We start from the raw sequence: 10,557 nt of genomic DNA, 5'->3' as shown, positions 1-10,557 counted from the left end.
CAAGTCATCAAAGAGTTATGGTATATTACAATGGCTGTTGGCAGGAAGTATCTTCAGTAGCAGTCAGTGTTGCAGCGAAACTGAAGAAGCCTCTGACTGAAGACACTTCCGTTGTCGGACAGTCTTGTGAAGAGAATGCTCAGGGGTGTCCAGAATTTTCTTGATTTTCTGGAGAATCCTTCTTTGCATTATCTCCTCCGTTGTTCCACAGCCTGCCCCAGGACAGAACCAACCTTTTTTATTAGGCTGTTTAGCCTTTTCGGGTCCCTGCTTCTGATGCTGCTACCCCAGTAGACGATGGCTGAAGAGATTACACTCTCAACAACAGACTTGTAGAAGATGTGCAGCATCTTGCTACAGACATTGAAGGACCTAAGCGTCCTCAAGAAGTAATCAGGTGATTATTTCAGTTATTTAATCATTTTTAATTTAATAAATCTCACTTTTTATATTAAATTATTTGTAAGAATTAACCCTTTGATGCATAATGGTCACTACAGTGGACAGGTAGTCAAAATTGTTATCTATTTATTTTTGCTATTAAGCACAGCTGTTGAATTTTAATTTCTAACTAATTTAATTTAGTAAGAGAAAAGTCCCTTTTAAGGGATACTAACCAGTTTTGCTTGCTTTTAGCACCCCTCAGTGTCCGTTTGTAGAAACGAAACAATCTCGCTGTGCGGTTGTCATTTAACACCTTAATCTACCACCAGCCGAAACGTCTTCCAGCGTTTCTTAGTGTCTAGAGGAGTGATTATTCACTAATTTAAACAAATAAGCTGGGTTCATGATCTAAAACATGCAGAAAACGTCCTGAAGCCAAACAGCAGCCCCAAGTCCCAGCAGATCAGACCAGCAACTGTGAAGTTGCAAATACGATACTGTGGCCACAGGGGGCGATAGGGGCTGGGTGGCCTTTCATTAACAATAAATGTAAAGAGTGATTTTAGCACATACTGGTTTAAGAAAATGATTTGAAAATTGAAAAGTTGCTTATTGTCCCTTATTGTCGACAGTGTCTGTAGTTCGCCTTCAGCCCGCTAGAGGGTATGTGAGTTTTCACAAGCTACTGCTTGTTCCAGGCAGGGACGCTCGAGCAGCTGGAAATAAACTGGTTTTATTTAGGTAAAAGGGCTGGATAGACCGTCATGTTTGACACTGCTACATAAATACAAAATAATTGCTTTTTTAGATAAAAATAGGAGAAAAATACTACTTCATTAATTCACTGACGCTGACCTGAGAGTGTCAGCTAGTTTACCAATAAACTGCACCTTCTGCTGCCTCGTTTGAGTTACGACTACAGCAGAATAATGTTTTAAAATAGTAAATAAAAATGTTTTTATCTCAAATTAAGTCGAGCATGTGGTTCGTTATTGTATAAAATGTTGGAGAAATTATTGCTGCTGTTATTATTGCTTAGACGTGTTTAAGAGGCGTGTCTTGCGGATGCGGAAGAAGAAATCTCCCGTCATGCATTGCGGCGTAGGTTAACACGTTTATGTTAAAGAAACGTAAAAATTCGATATTACATTTGTAAATTTCATTTTGCCGCATTTATATTAGCGTAAAATGTGTTTTATGACTTTATAAAGTATTTGTTACGAATAAATCAGACGACCCGTCACCGTAACTGTATTACCTTTGGTATAATAAGTCTGGTTTACAGCTGCCAATCAGATCACTCTTGTTTCTCTTCAGATCGTATAAATCTTTCGCCTTTTACTAAAGATTTCCGTGGAGAGGAACAACAAAAGTTAACCTCAATTTTTTGATGCCCTGCGAATGTAGGGCTTCCTGAAATGTCAAAAATAGTTGTTATCATTTTATGACCCCACCCAATCAGAATTACTGACAGGAGAAAGTACGATACATATAGAATTAAGTAGCACGTGTAGGCATGTGTTAATTCACCTTCGCAAATGATTCACAAAGCCTAATGAGCAAACATGGTTTCATTTACAGTCAAAATTGTATTTGCACCCCACAGTATTCAATTTGGTGTTACAAATGAAAGTTTTCACCTTCCACAAATATATATTTTTAAATTATATGTTTATATTTATTTATTTGGTAAATCACAACATCACCTTTAGGTTGAAAATTGTAAGTTGCTTTGAATAAAGTGTCTGCCAAATATATAAACATGAAACATATGTGCTGGATGGTGAGGAACCAGAAATCTGAGGTGAGTTTGACCGACTTCCGGGGAGGTTTGTTAAGATGAACGGCTCTCTGCAGGGACTCGGCTCTTATCATTCACTTTGAAACCCCGTTCAAAAGATTTGATTCATTCATGAAAGTCACATCACTAAGTTATACAGAGTCAGTGACAAGATTTAGGAATTAGTTCTCTTAAATGGTCTCTCTCTCTCTCTCTCTCTCTCTCTCTCTCTCTCTCTCTCTCTTTCTCTTTTTTGAATAAATGTTGTAAACTTTTAATTTCTAACTAATTTAATTTAGTAAGAGAAAAGTCCCTTTTAAGGGATACTAACCAGTTTTGCTTGCTTTTAGCACCCCTCAGTGTCCGTTTGTAGAAACGAAACAATCTCGCTGTGCGGTTGTCATTTAACACCTTAATCTACCACCAGCCGAAACGTCTTACAGCGTTTCTTGGTGTCTAGAGGAGTGATTATTCACTAATTTAAACAAATAAGCTGGGTTCATGATCTAAAACATGCAGAAAACGTCCTGAAGCCACACAGCAGCCCCAAGTCCCAGCAGATCAGACCAGCAACTGTGAAGTTGCAAATACGATACTGTGGCCACAGGGGGGCGATAGGGGCTGGGTGGCCTTTCATTAACAATAAATGTAAAGAGTGATTTTAGCACATACTGGTTTAAGAAAATGATTTGAAAATTGAAAAGTTGCTTATTGTCCCTTTAAGTCGACAGTGTCTGTAGTTCGCCTTCAGCCCGCTAGAGGGTATGTGAGTTTTCACAAGCTACTGTTCCAGGCAGGGACGAGCAGCTGGAAATAAACTGGTTTTATTTAGGTAAAAGGGCTGGATAGACCGTCATGTTTGACACTGCTACATAAATACAAAATAATTGCGTTTTTAGATAATAATAAGAGAAAAATACTACTTCATTAATTCACTGACGCTGACCTGAGAGTGTCAGCTAGTTTACCAATCAAACTGCACCTTCTGCTGCCTCATTTGAGTTACGCCTACAGCAGAATAATGTTTTAAAATAGTAAATAAAAATGTTTTTATCTCAAATTAAGTAGAGCATATGGTTCGTTATTGTATAAAATGTTGGAGAAATTATTGCTGCTGTTATTATTGCTTAGACGTGTTTAAGAGGCGTGTCTTGCGGATGCGGAAGAAGAAATCTCCCGTCATGCATCACGGCGTAGGTTAACACGTTTATGTTAAAGAAACGTACAAATTCGATATTACATTGTAAATTTCATTTTGCCGTATTTATATTAGCGTAAAATGTGTTTTATGACTTTATAAAGTATTTGTTACGAATAAGTCAGACGACCCGTCACCGTAAATGTATTACCTTTGGTATAATAAGTCTGGTTTACAGTCTTTAACCAGATCACTCTTGTTTCTCTTCAGATCGTATAAATCTTTCGCCTTTTACTAAAGATTTCCGTGGAGAGGAACAACAAGAGTTTACCTCAATTTTTTGATGCCCTGCTTTTGTGGGGCTTCCTGAATTGTCAAAGTGAACCATCCTAATATATCCTAATACCTATCACTACTAAAAATGCTGACAGAGGGGAAAGAAAGTCACATATAAAAAAAGGGAACGTGTAGACATGTTTTACTTCACAAATTATTTACAAAGTCTAATGAGCGAACAGTAGGGCTCCCTCTCATGTGAAGAAGAAAGAAGTTAACCACATACTGCATTACTCGTTCTTATTATCGTGCATGAGAATGTTTCCCTATAATTTATCACGCAGAACGCGCATTTGCTGCCCATAAGATGTTTCCCCCAAAATACATGGTCTATAACAGGGGTGTTCAATTCCGGAGCTGGAGGTTCGGTATCCAGCACGTTTTAGTTTTAAGTCTAAACGGTAAATGCACTTCTTTACACTTTGACATTATTTATATATACACACATATAGCCACACACTTTCAAATGAGCTCTTACAACAGTAAGATTCTAATTAGTGGTTAATTAGTGCTGCTGTAACAAGTGAATGTACACCCTGTGTGATTAATGAAGTCTAGAGCAGGTTCAATTAGGTAAAAATGAATGATAATTTAATAAATGTGATATTTGTATTTATACACATCAAAATATCAATATAATTGTATTTAAAATGACACAATTGTGCTGCAAGGATAACATTTATTATAGCTACTACTAAGACAATGTTAGATTACAATCTGATCGTAACTTTCATATTTTTGACAAAACTCTAAACCACAAGCAGAGATTCTGGAGCCATGTGAGGAGAGGTTGGGCCAACAGTGATGTTTCTTAGGTTCCTTAGACTGGAGGTAGCTTTCACTGTGATGACCAACGTCGTGGAGATGGAGCACAGGATTTTCTGTTACAAGATCAGGAGGCTCTGAGGAAAAAAGGAATATTAGTATGACTAGTATGACTTACAATAGCAAGACTGGTGAGTTTTGTTAAGTTACATACGGCCAAGATTTTCAAGTTGTATGGGAGCCACAGAGCAGAAAGGTGGAGAGATCAAGCCATCTGGGAGGTGGACAGCATGAGTCACGAGTGGATGAGCAGAAAGATCCATAATGACAACAGGTAACTCCTCTGTTGTACAGTGGTGAGCAGCCTGGCTGAGGAGGAGAGAAGGAAAAACACACAGAGTAGAATACTAACTAATAATTACAATCTCTTGTGTAGCTCACCTTACGTGCACTTTAAAACCTGGACCTGTGCCTGCTCACAGCATCCCGTTTGTCTGGTCTCTGGAACTGGGCACAGAGAGGTTCTGGAACCGGAATTTTGTCTCCTGATATGGGAGAGGATCCACCACCACAGAGTCGAACAGCAGGTCCATAAGCTTGTGCACATATACTGGAAAATGGTTTTCAGTATTACAATAGTTCTCCATGATCATCATTTTGGTGTTATCATACAATATATGACATACATGAGGTTGGATTGGTCTTCAGGGCTCTCACTGTGTAGTCTCCACGTTTGTACTTTGGGCACACCACAGCATATCTCAGCTCACCAGTTGCTGTTGCTGCATGTGAGCGTACTGCATTTTCATTATAGTGCATTGCAGCAATTTGCAATCTGAAATAATCAAATAAACGAACCATATAGATTTTAGGCAAAATTCTACATTTCATGCTAAAATTTAAACAATTAGAGGCATTAATTTGACCATTTATTCTATTCATTACCTAGACAGCATTCCTTTGAAGGAGAAGACCTGACTTTTTGGAGTGAATCTGATGATGAGGCTGTGGAAGGCCTCCAAGGTGGATGTGTGGTACTGAGGGCTTATCTTCTCTACGTCCTTCACAAACCATGGAGCTAACAGAATGGCAGTGAGCTTCTCACATGATGCAGTGCCTGCGTTGAAAATGTTAATTACATAAATTACAATTTGATCAACTTTAGAATGTTGCTATTATTTCATTGAGAAAAAGTTACCCATAGCTGACATTTTTAGATGACAAATGTATGAAAGAGTGACTAATAGTGCTGTCGGCAGGTGTGGTCATTACTTATGGCATCTTAGTACATATTATTTCAATTAAGGCTGTTCTGCCTAAAACCATGAGTTGTGTGGTGCCCTCTTGTGAAATTTCTGCACAGCATTTTATTCTTGATAATTAATTGCTGTTGGCCAAATGGTGGTGTGTGACCTTAGCAGCTACGTGTGACGTCTGTAACTCTCATGCTCCAAAAATATGTCTCCATGTTGAAGGAGGTGAAGACAAATATTCTGTTGTGGGGTGACTTGTTCTAAATGTAAAGAAACCCAACAGTAAAGGCTCAGCTGTAATGAGTACATGCTACACTTACTTGGTTTGAGCCACTGTCTTGCCTGTTCTCCATCCAGAGGTGCATGCAGACAGCTAGGGAACAGGGCGTTGTCATGGCTGTGCACATTTTGGATGTGGCTGGCAACTGAAGTCCACTTTGCTACTGCCTCCTGTCCTGAGGAGGAACTGGATGCTGACCAGTAGAGGTGGTTCACCACACTTTGCTTCCACAGTCTCACATCCTGGGTCGTCTTTCTCTTCCCCAGCTCTTCGATTTTCTTATCAACTCCTGGAGAGCCAAACAGACCCACATTTAAAATAGAAAAAAAAATCCTGTAATGTTCACTATATACATCCCCAAAGATTACCTTTTCCCATGCGCCAGGGGTCAAAGTAGTGACTGATTTCCTTTTTTTTTTCCTCCCGCAAATACTTCTGCACCCATGTGTGGCGGTCAGTCACAACTTGCTGCACATCGACCCCCCTCACCAAAAGTGTGCTCAGACTTCGCACAAATCCCCCCTTCTCCATTCGCACACTATTTCCAACTTCATTGCTCTGAAAATAAACACGATTCTCCATTGATATGTGAATAATTAACCATGAAATGCATTGGAATCATCAGGTAATGTCATACCTGTACGAGCTGGATATCAATAACTTTGTTTCTTTTGAGATCCATCTTGGTGTAGCTGCCATATTTGGCTGAGTGTCCTTCAGAAATGCAAGTTATTACTTAATTTACATTTGATAGCAAAGGAATAAAATAAATAAATTTAAACGTATTCACCAGGTGAATCAGCTCGCATGTCACCACCAAGAGTCACAGGTCCAGATTCAGTAGCCTCCTGGATGATATCAGCTTGCTCTAGCTGCCACTGCCAGCTCACTGATGGAATTAACAGCTTTGCCTGATGTCGAGAGAATGTCTGCTTGGGCAGTCCCTGCACATTGAAGGCACCCAGGAACAAAAATATGAAAAGTTACGTCATATAAAGAGAGATGCACAGATCTTATCAAAACTAACCTAAACATTTTTGGGCTATACCTTAGAAATCTGGCTAAATGATGAGCCTGTGAAAAGGACAGCAGCACAGAGCTGGAGGTTTCCTGCTGGGATGCTGTTCACCATGGGCTGACTGGACCACTCATTATAGTGCTCACAGCATGAACACCGTTGTGTCACATGGAGCAGTGTGCCGATTGTCGTTGTGTTCACAACACAACGACCGGTACAAACGGGACACCTTCTGAACAGCCCCAGCAACTGTTCCTCGTGAACAATGTACTTCTTGTCCTTTTGTGGATGGACCTCAGTGAAAGAGCTGTACAGAACACATACATTTATATATATGGTAATATTTTAAAAATTCTGAAATGTTATAATTTTTTTACCTTGAACAGTTCACTGAGCTTGCACTGTCATTGAGGTGGAAGCTGGGATCAACAGCAGACACCTCACATCTTGGTCTTTTCAGGGGTGTGGATGCTGCTCTGGGACTTTCTGGAAGATGAATTTCCTCACGGTCCCTGTGTCACAAGACACACTGCGGCTGTGAGCTCTAAACTGGGTGGCTATGTAAAAAACAAAGCAGCAGCACATTTACAAATGTTTAAAAGAGCATAAAATCACGTGTAACAATAATCTGTACAACAAATTAAAACTAGAAGGTGATAATAAAATGTTTACATAGAAGATTATTAAAAATAATTCACCTTTGCTACGGGTAAGGCTTCACGTCAGCCTGGACAAGTGCATTCTTGCAGACTACTAAATCAGTCTGACGGCCAATGTCTTGGGTAGATTTAGCCTGAAAAAAAAAATAGAAGCACATTGTTGTTGGAGTTTATAAAGTCAGATAATATACAAAAGAAACTGTCCTTTATGGGCGCTTTATAACATTCCTAGTGTGTGATCGTTATTATAACGTAAAAGTCAGTCATATATGATGTGAAGAGCCTAAAATGCGACCTCTTGAACAGAATTCCTTACAGAACTGGGTCACGCTGTAATGCTGTCTGTCAACTATTGCTGCATCAGTTAGAGCCACTGTTGCAGAATTACCGACTGACACAAAAACAACCCGAATTTTCTCCGAGCCTGACAATAATAGTCATGTGGACCGTTTCGTCGGCCAGGGCTTCGAGACATGTTCCGATTCGCCGCTGATTCTAACCTTACATCCCGTTCCACATTTTGTGAACTTGACAAATCAGCCCGAAGGCAGTGCAGACTGATATTAGCTAAATTAAGTGAACCATGTCTCTCAAACTTTGCATTTAGGTAGGGAATTGTCTTTAGAAGATGTTAAAACTTTTATTTAGCTTACTTACCTCAGACTGGAGCCCGCCATGATGGGGAAGCAGAGTCGGTAGGCTGCACCTAAATCGTGGAAGAGCCATGGTGGGCACGGCCTCCCTCTTCAAACGGAGACGTGCAGAATAAACCAGTTCAAACTCCATCATGTTGGCGAAGGAATCGCGGGTAAAATGCTGGTTGCATACTACAGCACCAGGCGGGAGCTGACTTTTCCTGTACACTGATTGCGCGCAACCACTGGCGCCTAATTTCTAAGTACAGTGGAAAGGAGTGCAACCCCACAGAGCCACCGAACCCATTACACTACACCATCTCACCATACTAACACGATATGGAACACTAAACCCGAACTACTTTCCTAATAACACTAACAGCCAAACACTAACTAAACTACAATATCCAACAGCCATGCTAACACTAAATAAGTATGTATATCACTAAAAGCTATGCTAAAGATTAGGATATGCTAATGCTATATGCTAATGCTGAACTACCGCTAACCGTCCGACACTCGCTTGCAAATCCAACTCCCAACTCGCCACAAGGCGTGGCCGAGACTCTCGATGCTTTATAACTTTGACACAGAGCTGCTACGTAGTACTCTACTGGTTTACTTATCTTACTCTTTAGCCATTGGCTAAAGTGTATTCAAAATGACTCAAACTCTATGTTTTAAGCTGAAGGTGGCGCTATACTGTGGTATTTAGGCAGAATTTTTAATGTTTAAAGAAAATGCCCCAAAATGCTAAAATAATGAATACACACATTTAAAACACTATTAGACACTCATTTATACAGTTTATCAGCAAAAAAAAGTTAATTTAGACGTTACTTGCTCTTTAAACACACTTGATTTCAATCAGCAGGTGCTTAACAGGCTTCTACAGCAATAGTGAATGGCTGCAGAACCGGAGACTACAGATTCAGGTCTGCACATGGCAATCGAGTGTGATGAATAAGAGAAACCACTAAATGTGATGGATCACCAAGACAAGAAAACCCCAGGTTTATTATAAACGCAGTAACGCCAGTGGAAGTCCGGGCTTTTCCGCCCCGGTTCGTACAAATCACGTGACAATCGAAATGGTAATGGGGTAAGAAGGAAAAAGGGGGCGGCTGATGTTGTATAGAAAAAGCGCGTTAAGTTGTCTAGAGAGCGCCTAAACTAGACAGGAAGCACTGGGACAAGGCTTCAAAATAAAGCTCAGAATGCTTTTGCTGTTTGTTTTGTCTCATTTCATACATGTTTGATCTCAGGACATTAGTGTTTAAGTCAAACACAGAAAGGGTTGATAAGTCAAAAGTTGTTCGTCACTAAATTAGAGTAAAAGTTTGGTAAACAATACAGGACAATAAAAACATGAACCACCAGGCTGTTAAACAGCTTTTCTGCAAGAGCCATCCCTAAACGGAAAGTGATTCTGTGTGATAATTAGTGTACACCAGCACCTTTACATTAAGCTTGTTAATCCTGACACCTTGTGTAATGTATTTGTATATCGCCTTCTTAGGGTTCTAAAACCCTCCAAAGCACTTCACAACACAAACACTCATCCACGCATTCACACACATTCACACGCTAGTGATGATGAGCTACAGTTTAGCCACAGCTGCCCTGGGGCGCACTAACGGAGAAAAGACTGCTAAACACAGGCGCAACCAGTCCCTCTGACCACCAGCAGCAGGCAAAGGTGGGTTAAGTGTCTTGCCCAAGGACACAACAGCAGCATTCTCTGGCGGGAACATGTGACTGTTTACATTTGTATTATGTTCGCTTTATATTTAAGTTTATATTTTAAATCTGACAATGGCAATGATAAAGTATATATAACAAATGACCAAATATTACTGATACTACAGATAACCCACTGTATCAGACAAATGTAACAGATTGCTCTCCTATCCCTGACCCCCATTAGTAAGTCTAGAGACACATACTAAAAACTATTGTACAATCTGATTGTTTTGTCATTCTAAGCTTAAGGTGACTGGTCCTGTATCAATTTGTAAGATATTTGTTGGCCTGCTCAACAAGCCAGGTTTTTTTTATTCACCCCGGAAACCATCAAGTCCTCATATCTGGATTTGACTTGGGTCTGAACTGAGGATCGAGGCGAGCCAGTAAAACCCAACAGGACCATTTTCGGGATCAGCGGAGCTTCACAGAGGCACACTCGAAGTCCTGCTTTCACCAACTTTACTCCAAACAGTTCCAAGGTTGGGGTAGGATTTGTTCACGTGAGGAACTCACGTCAAGTCGTTCATATTGCTTATGGACAATTGAGACTTTGCTAAGCTTAA

General features: G+C 40.1%; 2 non-coding genes across 2 annotated transcripts; both read left to right on the top strand.

Annotated features, from left to right (window-relative positions):
- Positions 1 to 1,683: 1,683 nt before the first annotated feature.
- Positions 1,684 to 1,795, top strand: LOC129166627 (U5 spliceosomal RNA). The gene has a single exon (XR_008565612.2). It is a non-coding gene; the product is annotated as a U5 spliceosomal RNA (small nuclear RNA).
- A 1,757-nt stretch (positions 1,796 to 3,552) lies between these two features.
- LOC129166626 (U5 spliceosomal RNA) lies at positions 3,553 to 3,666 on the top strand. Its single transcript, XR_008565611.1, has one exon. It is a non-coding gene; the product is annotated as a U5 spliceosomal RNA (small nuclear RNA).
- The last annotated feature ends 6,891 nt before the right edge of the window (positions 3,667 to 10,557 follow it).

The sequence above is a fragment of the Nothobranchius furzeri genome, chromosome 16 (genome assembly GCF_043380555.1).
Source record: "Nothobranchius furzeri strain GRZ-AD chromosome 16, NfurGRZ-RIMD1, whole genome shotgun sequence".
NCBI classification, from domain to species: domain Eukaryota; kingdom Metazoa; phylum Chordata; class Actinopteri; order Cyprinodontiformes; family Nothobranchiidae; genus Nothobranchius; species Nothobranchius furzeri.
This window is presented reverse-complemented; position numbering and strand designations above follow the sequence as displayed.